The sequence below is a fragment of the Nelumbo lutea genome, chromosome 2 (assembly GCF_056320005.1).
Source record: "Nelumbo lutea isolate HS-2025 chromosome 2, American lotus-T2T, whole genome shotgun sequence".
NCBI classification, from domain to species: Eukaryota; Viridiplantae; Streptophyta; class Magnoliopsida; order Proteales; family Nelumbonaceae; genus Nelumbo; species Nelumbo lutea.
The window spans coordinates 22,371,857-22,386,598 of NC_142685.1; the positions used below are offsets into that span (position 1 = coordinate 22,371,857).

General features: G+C 40.1%; 2 pseudogenes; both read right to left on the reverse strand.

Annotated features, from left to right (window-relative positions):
* Window positions 1-4,392: 4,392 nt before the first annotated feature.
* LOC148869140 (flotillin-like protein 4 pseudogene) lies at window positions 4,393-6,430 on the reverse strand (annotated as a pseudogene).
* Window positions 6,431-8,093: 1,663 nt separating this feature from the next.
* LOC148869141 (uncharacterized) lies at window positions 8,094-12,772 on the reverse strand (annotated as a pseudogene).
* Window positions 12,773-14,742: the final 1,970 nt, after the last annotated feature.

Genomic DNA, 14,742 nt, shown 5'->3' on the forward strand with positions numbered 1-14,742 from the left:
TGTTCCCCTATAGCATTCAATTCGGCGTTGTGCCTGTTGCTGCTGGAGGAAGCCATGGAAGCTAAGGTTTCTTTGAGAGAGAGAGAGTTAGAGGTTATGGGAGGCTTTTTGAAGTCTTCCCACAGATGGCGCCAAATGATGATGTGCAATCCGGTCGATCCTAGCTACTGGTTACCTCATTTCTGATGGAATTGGAGGTGCCTGAAACAAGGAAGAACTTGGAGACTTCCGGGGAGGAACCCGACTGGAACACTCCGAAGCTCAAGTTAGTGCTCTTGAGAAGGCAAGGGGAAACAATGGATTTCAAGACCAGAAAGCACAAAATATCACATACCTCCTTCTTTGAGAGATGGGGGCCTTTTATAACCACCCTGTACACTTACTTCCATACCTTTACAGTTCGGGTATCATTACCTCCGCCAGATCGGGCGTCATTTCCTTTGCTAGATCGGGTGTCATTTCCTTTGCCAGATCGGGTGTCATAACCTTGGTAGTTGCCAGTTCGGGTGTCATAACCTCCACTACCAGTTGCCAGGGCCGTCTCTGCCCCGTCTGAGATGACGGTGGCAGGTGGACGTTGGAGGGCGGTTGTCATGTGTCGGACCCCTAATCAGTCAGGTGCGCCGCCTCCGTGTACGGGTTTCCTAGGCGTCAGGTACGATCGTTCAGTCAGGCAACTTGGAGCCAAAGTGGTGTGCGAGGTGAATTCTTGAGTTCAGACAGAAGTGCAGCCCGAATTGCCCCGAGGTCAGGTATGATTGCTCAGGACCTCCAAGGGGAGAGCTCGGGTCGTAGGTTCCTTCTTTAGGGGAGCTCAGGACTCCTTTCCTCGGAGCTCGGGTTGTGGGCCCGTTGTAGTGCCGAGCTGGCACTTTTGCCAGGTCACTCTCGGTTGCTTCCACGTGTCGCATGGCCAAGGGGTTGGGCCAAATCTCCCTCCATCAATTACTATATTAAACAAAAAGTAAGTGTGATATATTGGGATTATTATTTTTATACAGAAATATAAAAAATTATAGAAAAAATTAAACACATCTATAATTCTATATTTACACTACTATTCAAAATATAAAGAAGAATGTGAAACTTTTTTTTATTAAAATACTATTTTTTTAAATTTAGTCCCTATTTAATTGTGAGGTTTAAATTGTAAATTGAACTACTACTTTTCACTTCATTCAATTTCCTCTATTTAAATCTTACATTTATTTGATAAATGAACATAGAAAATCACCAAAAAGATAAAATATTATAAAAGGAAGAATCTAACCAAGCAGGTAGATTTGTTAATGGTACTTGAAACTTTACAACTTGATCCGATTATCACATATTTAGATGAGGTATTTATGTAATCATATTTGGATTTTGCAATATGCATTTGATTAATAATAAAAAGAAAAAAGCATATAAACACAAAAATAAAAATAAAAATACATATTTATACACACTTTTTAGGGGTGTTCACAGGCCGAGTTGGGTTGGTTCCAATGATTTTTTTCAACCAACCCGACCTTTTTGGGTTGCTTATTCACCAAACCTAAATCAACCCACACTGAAGTAAAACCGACCCAAACATGAAGGGTTGACTTGTTGGTTTAGCGGATCGGTTTTTGGCAATTGAAAAATGGGCAAAAGCAAGAGGTCGTGTAGTATTTAGTGTGTGCAAAAGAATTTTCAAACTTCTCCCTAAGTTTGACAAGTTTAAAGCCTTAGGGAGCTTTCTTGCAAGGTTGTCGATCCCAAAATTGTAATAAATAAAAAGACTTTGAAATTAACTCAAACTTTTCCCCCATATCCCATTTCCATGTTTCATTTTCTGTGTAAACTTTTTAACTCAAAAGACAAAGTAAAAAGGAGAGTAGAAGAAATATTAGAAAAAGGAAATAACAATCCCAAGATAAAAGCAATTCCCCATTTTATGTAATGTTACTTAAACTTAAAGTTAACTAGGATAAAAAAGGACTAGGACTAAAGAAAGTAATAAGCAATAGGCCAATAGCCAAGATGAAAACACTCTACATTAGTGCTTTGCATGTTCGGTTTGATTTCAGTTTTTAAGTATGAAAGTCGATCCGACCTGATCTATTGGTTTAACTACTTGCAATAACTGAAACTGATTAGGGATTTAAAAAAACCAACTAAATCGGGTTGGATTGGTCTAATTTGGTCGATTTAACTTATAATCTGAACACCCCTATCTAAAATTACTATGTAGAAAGCACGCGCATGCTTATTAGTCTCATTAAAAGGATGAATACTCAATATTGATTTAAAAATCAATTAACAACTTAATTTATATTCCCAATTCCATGTATTGACATAGAACTCGGTTCAAAAATTGATATACATAATATAATAGATAAGTTGCAATGTTTTGAATCCTAGGAATAGGGTTTAAGGAGACACCCTTGGTAGAGGCAAACATTGGGTTTTCACCTTGTTTAGATTAAGGTAAAAATGTAACCAAACAATCCCTAAATATCACTCCATAACTTGTAAATAAGAAGTTGGAAGAGAGACGTGAAGATGATGTTGAGGGGGTTGCTTTCGTTGAAACAATGACTAAGGAATACTACCAGAAAACAGTGAAAGATTTGAACTTTCATTTATCTACTTATACTATTCCTGTTCACATAGCCGAAGGAGTTGGAAGAAAGAAAACGTGAAAGATTTGAACTTTCAGCCCGGCTGACATTTGGTCTTTGGCCTCCTGCCAAAAATCTTGGCCCTGCTGATACGCGCTCCAGTGAATGATCTCATAATACATCCCAACCGTATATTTGAAATATTTTCCCATGACAAACATAAGAGATATTCTCAATACATAATGAGATGTACATGTAAGCAAGGTTTTTTTCGATGATTGGGCCTGACACACATCCGGTCCAAAGTCCGAACATGTCTTAATATCTTCTTTTCAAGATGGTTATCTTCTTGCTCTTTTTCCTTTTACCCTTAACCATTTATCCTTAGTTTGTTTTTTAAGGAATTAAATGATTTGAGAGATTTGGCAAAGAATCGACCCAATTTGCCGGATCCAACCCCCAAAAAGTGGATTAGAGTTCCTTATCCGGCAACCTGAATTAGAAGGCAACATGACCCGACCAGAATAGAAAAGAAATTGGGTTGAATTACGGGTCACCAAAACTGGGTCATCTTATTTCAAACTGACATTGACCCGGACGATTAAATCCATATTTAGTATAAATCTATTGATTTGAACAAAGACCAGTTGATCTGGGCGGTTGAAGTCTATCCTAATTTGAATACTTAGGGTTAGGTGTAGTCTTTGCTGACTCAAGTCAAAACTTAACCCCATCCGGAATGGCCCGAAGTTGTCATGACCCGACCCTATTTTCCAGGTCTACTTGAGATCATTTATTCGTAGAATAATGGTATGCCCGTCCCTAGGACCAAGACGAACTCTGGTCCATCGCTATGTGACCCGGGTTTTTGTTCAACTGCAAACCCCTTTCAAAATCTACGTGGGGTTCATCAAGGTCCTAATGGGCAGAGAGAGAGAGAAAAAGGGTTTCAGGCTTTCAGCCATCAATATAAATGCATATGCAAAGTGTAAAGTTGTAAACGACAATGCCGAGATGACGAAAAGGACCAGTTGGCCGGCCACCCGAACAGGACCAAAAAGCATATTTGATCCGGGTCCACATCACAAGACTCGGCAGAGGTCCTACTGTTACTGTACGCATATCTAAAATTTTAATGCAAAATATCAGACATCACATCTCCGCCCCACAGCACAGACATTTTGCACAGACATTATCAAAAATGGTACTATCATTCCACAGAGGTTTCCAAGAGTTCGGTCGTGAGCCAACTCAAATATATCTATATAATAAAAATATCATAATTATTAATTATTATAATTCTTAATTTTTTAAATATAAAATAAAATAATTTATATATAATTTTTATTTTTATAAAATATTTTTTTCTAAATATTTTTATAATAAAATATATATTAAAATATAAAATGAACTGAATCGAATTTGAACTTATGAATTCTTGACTTGAGCCGAATTCGAGCTTAAGGTTCTAGCTCGAACCGAGCTCGAACTCAAACCTTATAGAATAGTCTCGAGCCGAGCTCGATCTTATGAATTCTTGACTCGATCCAAACTTGAGCTTAAGATTCTAACTCAAACTGAACTCGAACTCGAACCTTATAGAATAGTCTCGAGCGAAGCTCGAACCTGGTAATATTTGGTTCGGCTCGAATCCACCCCCGCCCACCCACCTCACTCTTTATATAATTATAGGGTAAAAACTCTCCTATAGTTTTACTATGCAAAAACCTCTCCACTATTGACAAAAACCTCCTTCCCATCAATTATCATGACGGAAAACGTTAAACGATCAAATCTTTCCAAATACCTATTTTAACCTTTTCAAATACGCCTTGATGATTTCCAATTTAGCAAGTTCTTGGAACATTCCGCCATTGATCATCATATATAGTCTCTCAGTGCACTGTAATTGCCTCCTAATGCTTCCAGCAGAGTCTGCAGATAAACGCCCTACGCCTGTGCAAGCACCATTATTCCCTCGGCCTCTTTCTTCTTTGCATACAGTTCTGCGTCTGCAACTTGTTGGTGAGCGTAAAAAGATGCCTCTGCAATTGCTTTCTGTTCCTTGGCCTCTTTCTCCTTCTCATACAATACTGCTTATGCTGCCTTCTGATTCTTATAAAACTCCCAGTTCGCTTCTTGAACCTTCTGTTACAAATTTGGACGTTAATTCCTCATAAATCGTAGAAATATCATCAAGAACAACAGTTGGATTTATTTAGAAAAAAAAAAAAAAAAACAGAAAGAAGATGACTGTATCGATCGGAAATGCTCCATACCCGGGTTTCATACTCCACACCAGCCTTACTCAGTAGCTCGACTCTGAGCTTCTCTGTGCGAGTCAATGCGTCCATCCTCTCAAATTCTCTCTGCAACTCAGCCACTCGGATGGCCACCGCCTTTGTTGACTCCACTTCCACCATCTTGAGCCTGCCGAGTCCACCCCGCTTTCTTTGCCCCAACTCCGCGTTGGCCTCTGCAACATGAGTTCGGATTTCCTGCACTTGGTTTCGTTTGTGCCGGGGTGCACTTCTAATCGGATTTTAACACGTTGTGGTTCACATGTACAACTGGCTCACATGTGTCATAAAATTAAACAGAAAATTTGCCGTGTTATGTTTTCCGTATAACATTTTTTGAAACTAATTAAAAAAATGTGAATTCATCTTCTTCCCCAACTAGACAACTGGAGAGTGACGGCCGGCTTCACACCCACTATTCCTCTCCTCTCTCGCCCTCTTCCTATCTATCTCTTCTTTCTTCTTCTTCTTCCCTCTCCTTTGTTCCTCCCTCCCCCCCTTCATATTCTAATTTTCCTAATAATCGACTTAGAGCAGGGAGCTAAGACGGTAATGGTAGCAGACTCGCCATTTTGGAGAGCGAAGTGTGTTGTACTTGTGTTCTGATGTGCTGCCGGATTGCACCTCCGACTGTACTGTGAAGTTGCAGTTGTTGATAATAGTCAATGTCTTTAATATACCCCTGTAGAAACTGAAGCAAAATAAAACAAAGAATATAATCTAAATCAAGAAAGAGTCGTTGACACAAAGGTTCTTAGAATGCATTACTTGAAACAAGCTTAGTAAGAATAACATAAGACAAGAAAAAACACAATGAACGTTAAGCTAGCCAAACTGTGAAATAGCTTCAGATTGGCTGTTTTAAATTGTCAACAACCATAGAAGATTTTGAAACTTAAATGAAGATTCAATCTACCAAGTAGTAACTTCCCCATTAGGCGATAGCTCTGCTTTTCTTCAAAGGGTTATTTTTGTCAATGTTGTTTGATGCCATAGCGAATGATCAAATAAGAGAAAGTGATCTTCTGAGTACCAACTTCTGTTACCCAGAGAAGGAAAGGATTGAAGGGTGTATCCGTGAAGCCGGCAGCCACTCTTTGGTTGTCGAGTTGGTACACGAAACCAAGTGCAGGAAATCCGGACTCCTGCAACGTCAGCAGCCTTCTGGTTCTCATATATACTCACATCCGTCTTCACCTTAATCTCTTCCTTCTTCCCTTCTCCTTGCCTTTGGGTTGATATGATCCTCGTCTCCACGTCGATCTTTGCCTCATTCTGCAGTGTCTACCCTTCAAGAAGCTTTGCTCCGATCTCACCCTTCATCTTGGCCTCAGCCACATCGATCTTAGCCTGGTTGGCAGCCTTCATCTGGGTCTTTTGGTCAAGGTACGAGAAGTACTCATCAGTACGTCGACTCAGGGGCCGATAGTGAACACTACCGGGAGAACGAAGAGGAGCTTTTCTGCGCTCATAGCCTGTACTTCGAACGTGTAGTTTACCGGAGAGATGTCGAAGACAGTGCAGGATTGCCCCAGAAGGACCCATGCCTTCTTGGCGAGCTTGACGTCTCGTATCCCGACGTCGGTGATCACTAAATACTCCAACGGGCTTGCTACTTTATACATGGCTGTGGGCGAGTACTGTAAGAGACGGAGAAGGAGAAGAAAAAGAAAGAGAGAGAGAGATGGGATGTAAAAGAGGGCCAAATTTGTATATAAAGGGAAAGACGACAATAATAGGGCTGTTCATAAAAAAGACCCAAACCGAATAACCCGGTCCGATCCAATTTGAATTTGCCAGTTTTTCTTCATCATCGGTCGGTTTTGGGTTAAAAAAATATAAATTGATGGTTCAGTTCGGTTATTAAATCAACCCAAACCGATTTAGATATATATATATATATATATATATATATATATATATAATATTTTAGATATTTTATATATATAAATATTTGATATATTTCAATTTTAATATATATATTTCAGCATTATTTCGAAAATATGCATATTATATATAAAATTTCAGTTTTAATCCATCAAATTATTTTTAATTTCTAGGCCTCCAACCTTCTCTTCGTAGACTAGAATCCTTTACCATTCATACCTAAAGAATCATTCACAAAACCGACCCAAACTGATCCAAACCGATCAAGTCGGTTTTACTTAGCACATGGTCGGTTTCAATTTCATTTCTAGATAAATTGACTAGGTCGAATTGGTTAGAAAAATGCCAATAAACTGATCCAACCTGACCCGTGAACAGCCCTAGATAATACGTGGACATGCTTATTTTAATAGAAACATGCAAAAAGGTAAAATAGGTATTTAAAAAGATTTGATCATCGGTTTAATGTTTTCTGTCATGATCATTGAAGGAAGGGAGGTTTTTGTTAATTTTTTAAAAATAGAAATGAGGTTTTTACTAAAGTAAAACTATAGGGGAAGTTTTTATGATTGTGAGAAAGTTCAGGGCAGGTTTTTGTATTTTACCCATAATTATACTAGAAAAGTCCGGGCTAAAGGCTAGAACCGCTTAAGAAAAGTCCGGGCTGTCAACCATAACTTAGGCCAGGGTAGGGATGTTGATGGAACGGCTATGCGGGTGGGCCGGTTACCCATCCGCCCAATTCCTATTGGGATTTGGGACGGGCTTGGTATTTGCCCTAATCGGGTAAATTTTGGATTCATGTTGTGGTGATATCATTATCAGCCCATCAGGGGTCAGTTCGAGTTACATTCGGTTCAGATATACCACATGGCTATCTCTTGGCTTAGGCCACGCTGAACCATGGCCCATGGGCGAGCGAAAACCCAACTCAAAAGCTCCTTTAAGCATGGCAGATAGCCTACGTAATGAATTGCATTTCAAACCACAAAGATGAACAACACAAATAGAAATAGAGGTTGTTAATGAAGTATCTGAATTACAGAGTTCAACCAGAACAATTAACATAACACCAAGTTCAACTTACAGACTTACAGTCAACAAAACGGAAAGTTTTCTCATCAACATCCAGTCAGATAAAAAGAGGTCTGAGACCATGGATTTATCAATGGGGTGAATATAAATCTATGTCAGAAACTCCAAGTTAGATCCTGTATCGCAATTTTGATTTCTGAATCTTCTTCCTGATCAAGAAATGAGTCATTGAAGTTTGGCTAATAAAGGCCTTTCCTTAAGATATATAAATCTATCAGTCCTTGTCTCACATGAAATCCTCTTCCAGTTCTTGCAAGGAATCGTTTGTTGCTGATATCTGTTTGTTGGATGTCATCTTTTCTGGAACCATAAGGCCCTTATAGCTCCTTATCTCTGCCTGCCTCTCCTTTTCGAGCCTCTCCATCTCTTCCCGCCGTTTCTGCAAATGACAATGCTAAGTTACATTTTAGCAACATCTGAAAAATGTAAGCTTATGAAATAATAGATTACAATTATAAGAAACCTTAGAAAATTATCCATGGTATTTGTCTCAAATCAAGTATCAAAGACTGGGTTTCAGATCATGCTTCAGCAAGAATACTAAAAATGTCGAAGTCCATAGGAACTCATTCATGCCTTTTCTGACTAAGAATTTTAATATTTTATAGCTGCTACGACATAGGTCAGAACAGCACCAGAAAGCTGCTCCCAACCTACCAGGGGGGAAACACCAAGGGTTCAAAGCAGCAGGCACCAACATGTTTGTTGATCGAACCCTAACAAATAAGAACAAACTAGTATTTTTGGTTTTATCTTCTCTTAGTTCTTTGTTGTATTTTTTGTTAACGACGAGAAAAATTACTATGTAATCATTTGCTTTTTGGACTTTTCTAGGCTTGCCAAGTTGCACCCCACGCATGTGTCCATGGAATAAAACATAGCCATCCATGTCTCTTGAACTGTGTTTGGTTTGAAAGAGAAGGTAGGGAAAGTTTGTATAGGTTTCCCTACCTTTTCTTTCAAACCAAACACAACCTTGAAGTATACTTCCTGATATCAACTTGTCTTTGACCATTCATACAACCACAAACCTCATTTTGACATCCGTTTTTGGCAGCCAATAACCATTGGCCTGCTTTCCCATCCCAGAAGAAAATGGAAGAAGTAAACAAAACATAATGGAGAAGATGGAACAAATGCTCTAACAAAGATAGAAGTCCAACTTACTTTATCTCTCAACTGTAGTTTTCTTTCAGCTCTTTCTGCTGCATTTACTGCATCTCTCTCAGCTGCGTGGATAGAACTAAAAGTTATCCACAATTACCTTGAAATAATAATGCAATGCAAATAAATCTTTCTAAAGCAGGTAATTGTAGTGCTGAAAGAAAGTCAAAGCTACTATCTGGATTTCACATGGAGAGATGATAAGATTGTAATTTAACCTTTTAAGTCTGGTTTTCTCTCAACTTGTGTCTTATTCAATCTATTAACTATCTCATTTATACGCTTCTCCACTCTGACAGTGCGAACCTTCACCAAAAACAAAAAGAATAGTCATAATTCCCTCATGTGTTCTACTGGTGCCTAATTTAAAATAGAAATTAAAGCTCTACAAAATCATCTCTACTCACTATTTTAGGGTTGTGAAAACCAACTTGTCCAACATCCATGGAAGCTGTCTTCTTCAAATTGTACCAAGGAGTGTAAACAACATCAATATTATTCACCTTGTTGCCTGCAACACAAATAAATCATGTCAAACAAAACAGATTTCTATACTGTATATCGATCATCTTACTCAGGGTCAATGGAAGAGCATTAAGAATGCTATATAAGAAGGAAATTTTACTAGTCACTACTTTTTAACTAACATAAAACCGTCATTTTTAATGAACTGTTGTTGGTAAAATCATCTTTTTCCACACTGAGATTTTTTATTAGTAAGTTGCAAGCAACCTGCTAACTACATAAATAAATAAATAAATAAATAAAATATATATATATATATATATATATATATATATATATATATATATATATATATATAGTAAAGAAAGCATCGAATTTGCCTTAACAAGCTGTGCACAATCTTCCAGTAAACCTTCACTTATATCATCAATTGTCTGTCCTTTATTCAATCTCAGATACACATGAGCAGAAGACATTTTGTCAACATGGAACCTGCAGTAGGCAACTTATAAGAAGGGATCTCTGAATTAAAGAAAAATAGAAAATGCAGAACATGAGAATGTATGTCTAAATTGAAGGTCATGCTTATTAACATGAAGTTATGAAATGAAAATATGGCACCCCAGAATGAGAAAACCATGACAACTGACTATAATCTAGAGTAAATAAATTTTTTTTGAAGAGGTAAAGTAATATTTATTGAGAAAAGAGATACACAAGGGAGGAATCAAAGATGACAACATAATAACTGAAAAATATGATCTAACAATACAAATATAATTGAACAAAAAGGCAAATTATGAGAAGCTAGTAGGGAAAGCAGAAGTCCATGTAAAATCGAATGTAGGATTGAAGTATATGTATGCCAAAATGAGAATAAAAAGAAAAGAAAAGAACGGTTGCTTGCTGCTTGGAATGCCTTCAGCTAGTGACAGGGATGTATATATCTAACACTTCAAGGAACATTTTGAAAATTGAACATAACTTAGTTATTCTGTGATTTGAAGGCTTCATAGGTGATGCTAGTTCCACCTCATTGACTGCATCATCAATTTGGATAATGTGTTTTTCCTTCTTTCCTTGTTTGTATGCTTTCCTTACATCATATTGAAATTTTGTTGCTTCATAATTTGCAATATCCAATCTAGAACTGTTTGTAGACAATCCTGAATCAATAGTACTAGGAATTTGCAATTCCCAGATGTTCTCTGAACTCTGAAGGCACCACCCATTCTTGATGGGCCAGGATTCCCAAGAGGGCACCCATAGAATTAAACTTTACCATTCTTGCATCTGGGACCATTTCAGGACTGAACCACCTGTTGCCTCTGTGGAGCAAAACCTGCCACCATATACCAACCTTTCAAAATAGAATCCGACGACAGCCCCTTGAACTTATTTCTTGCTAGAAACCAACAAAATACTTTTACCTTAATCAAATTGAAGAGAGTATTTTCTTCTAGCCTCTTATTTTCAAAAGTTCTGGAGTCCCTTTCACTCCAAATTCCAGACTTCATCACCATAATAATATATGAGTTCATGCATTTCTGACCAATTTGGAGACTTCGTGTAGCTGCCTACAGCGCGTGGGAATGGAAAAAGCCCAACCCTTAAAGCAACACTGGATTATTCACTTTCACCAAACCAATATCTGAGTGTTTCATTCTCTTCTCATTTTTGGTTCACCAAACGTACAAACTGAGATATCATCTAATGATAACCTTTTTTAGACATGGTTAAGGATTTCAACCAAGTTAAATACATCTTTAAAGTCCACACCAGAATTCAGTGACATGATAAGTACCCTTCTGGCCAAAGTGGTAAAAAATGGTCCATTAGACACATTAGAAGTCATTAATAGAATGCACATTCTTTTAAGATTATGAATATCCAACCTATAGAGAATAAATATCTCCCAAACATAGAATTCCTATAAAAAACATTGAATTATATTTCCTCTTATATTTGGTAAAGCTTGAACCATCAATAGATGGGAAGGAAATTGCTAGCACAATGGTATCTGGTATTGGGTTTTAGAATATTCAAGCTCTTTGAGGCCCCATGGTCTTTGTCTTTTTGCAGAAGGCTTTTTTGTTGGGACTTGCTATTAAGATTATATTTTTAGGCAAATAATATATCTAAATAACTACTGGCTTGTACATTTAGGCCCTTCTTTATAAAACTGTTGAAATCATATAGCAGAAATAAAGAAACCCAAATAATCCACAAAACACAGGCACTGTGCTTAAAAAATATGCATGCATAAACTGGACCTGAGAATTAGAGTGTAAAAGATATTTTCTATTAATGTGAAAAAACACATGAAAACCTACATTCTTAGAAGCAGTAAATGACGTACAAAATGGTTCATAGAGATAAGGAATTAAATTGTGGTGGAAAGAAAAAGAAATTCAGGAGGATGTCTACCCATAGAATTATAGCAAGATAATCAGATAGCGAAATTGACAGATGTATCCAGGGTGTTGTGTGGTTAGAAAATACCATTCAAGCTAGAAGGAAATTAAAAAAAAAAAAAAGGTTATAAGGCCGAAAATATTGATATTATATGTAAAAGATTAGATATAGGCATATTTATGAGAACCTAGGAGTAGATCCAATAGGTGATAAAACGAATGAGGGTATCCAGCTCCTAAAATGTTTTACAGATGTCCATAAAAAGACCACCTATGGTACCAGTAACAGAAAGAAGTGATCTCTTGCAAGTTGAATTTTTACAGGAGCTAGAACTAGAAGGCTATGAAAAAAAGGACCTGGTTTAAAGTATTGATAAATGATAATTTATTTGAAGACCAATGAATTGACAAAGGGTATGGCACTCAATAGAGCAGAATGGAAGAACAGGGTTCATGTAGTCGATCCCATATTGGTTGGAATAATAAGGTTCTTTTGAGTTGGGTCGAGCTGAGGATTTGAGTTTGTCAGCGCTTAATCTATAAACAAGGCCAAAACCAAGTTACCAAGAAGAGGACAGGGGATTAGAGCAGAAAAGTGGGAGGATAGGGAAGAGAATTTGTATCAGATGTTGTTGATGAATGAAATGAGCCCCAGAATTTTCTTCAAGAAAAAAACTGATGGGAAAAAAATAAAAAGATAACTGATACTAATGAACAAAAAAAGTCAGATGAAATAAATGAAATTTTTACCATATATCTTCGGGAAAACCATATTTGATGAGCTCTTCGTTCTCGTGCTTGTCTAAGCCCATGAAAATGGTATAATCACCAGCGATGGTTGAGCTTTGAACTAGAAAACCATCGTTCCTCCCATGAAAATTGATGTAACCGTTTTCGGCCACGTACCAATGTTTTGTGATGTAAAACCTTTTGGCTAAGTACCTCGTTATTTGACCCGGTGGTAGCGTGCCTTAGTGATGAGCTACTTGGTGGTGAACTGCCTACTAGCAAACTGCTCGGTGGAGAACTGCCTAGGGGCGAATTGCCTGGCGGCGAACTGCCCGGTGGTGAACTGTTTGGTGGAGAACTGCCTGGTGGCGAGCTCCCTGGTGGCGAACTTCTTGGTGGCGAACTGCCTGGTGGTGAACTGCCTGGTGGCGAACTACCTGGTGGCGAGCTGCTTGGTGGCGAACTGCCTGGTGGCGAACTACCCGGTGGCGAGCTGCTCGGTGGCGAATTGCCTGGTGGCGAACTGCCTGGTGGCGAACTGCCTGGTAGCAAATTGCCTACTAGGCGGTTGGTGACTTAGAGAATGCTGGAGCTCCCTGGTGCGGCGCAATCCGACTGCCCTCAGCATGAGGTGGTCTTCTTTCCTTTGTAGGCAACGGGAGCTGAGGGACCTGCGAGAACTTCATTTTTTCCTCCTCTTTGTAGGTGGCGGGAGCTAAGGGACCTGCGAGAACTCCATCTTTTCCTCCTCTTTGTAGGTGGAGGGAGTTGAGGGACCTCCGAGAACTCCATCTTTTCCTCCTCTTCGTAGGCGGCGAGAGCTGAAGGACCTGCGAGAACTGAATCAGAGGTCCTGGGGGTATTTTCCCGGTGGGGGCTCTCCGACGCTTAAGTTAGCACTCTTATTATAGAGAGCTTTGAAGATAATATGAGAGAGCTAGAGAGCAGGGTTACTTCCCTTTTTTCATCCCCCTCCCCTTTGGGGGTGAGGTCTTTATATACCGGAGTCCTCGCGGGTTAGGTGGGTGAAAAGCCCCCAAATGGTAAGACTCGTCGCATCCTGTCAAAACCGGGGTACGGTGGTGAACTCCTCGAGGTCGTCAGGCTGGCGCTAGTGTCAGGCGGCCAGGTCGACGCCTGGGCCGGGTTGTTAGGAGGCGCCTGCGTCAGTCGGCGGGTCAATGTCTAGGCCAGGTCGTCAGGTCGGCGCCTGTGTCAGTCGGCGGGTCAGTGTCTAGACCAGGTCGTCAAGCTGGCGCATGTGTCAGTCGGCGGGTCAGTGTCTAGGCCAGGTTTGTCGGTGGGCGCCTTATGGGTGGCTTGGCCGGATCATGCGCTAGGCTGGTCCAGATCGGCCAGGTCGCGGAGGCCGCACGCAGCTCGCGCAGGCCATGCGCAGTTCGCGTAGGCCGTGCACAGTTTGCGCAGGCCGCGCGCAGTTCGCGCAAGCCGCGCGCGCGCCACGCAGGTCACGTGTGCCGCGCGCAGGTCGCGCAAGCACGCGTCAAGCCGCGCGTAGGTCGCGCTAGGCCGGCCAGACTGGTGCCCGGGTGGGTCACCAACTTCGTAAGTTTGTTGGTTGGGTGTTTTCCTAGTTGTCACGAGGTGCCACATGTCACAATTTCACTAGAGGGCCAAATCTGCCCTCATCAATAGCCCCCCACTCCCGAGCTGATAGTAACTCAGCGAAGGGAGTAGATTTCTTTTGGGCCGTAAGTCGTTGTGCTAGTAAGTGCTGATCCAATTACTAGTGTAGCCCATAGGCTTTGGGAGCGACTCGTAGTCTACTCTTCTTTGACTTTTGCCCGTGCCGGTTAGGCGACCGGGTCTTTAGTACTAATGTGGCCCGTAGGCTTTGGGAGTGACTAGTGGTCTACTCTTTTCTAACTTTGCCCATGCCGGAGAGGCGACCGGGTCTTAAGTAGTAATGTGGCCCGTAGGCTTGGCCTGCATTAGCTTCGTAATGCCGGTCACCTACTCCTACAAGAAGCTACTAGGGGCTCGACCTTCGTGGGCAGCACTACTAACTTTAGGTTGCCAGCTCACACGGGAGCCTTGGAAGGCTCGACCAGTAAGGGCGCCTATGTAGTCAATTGGCCACCA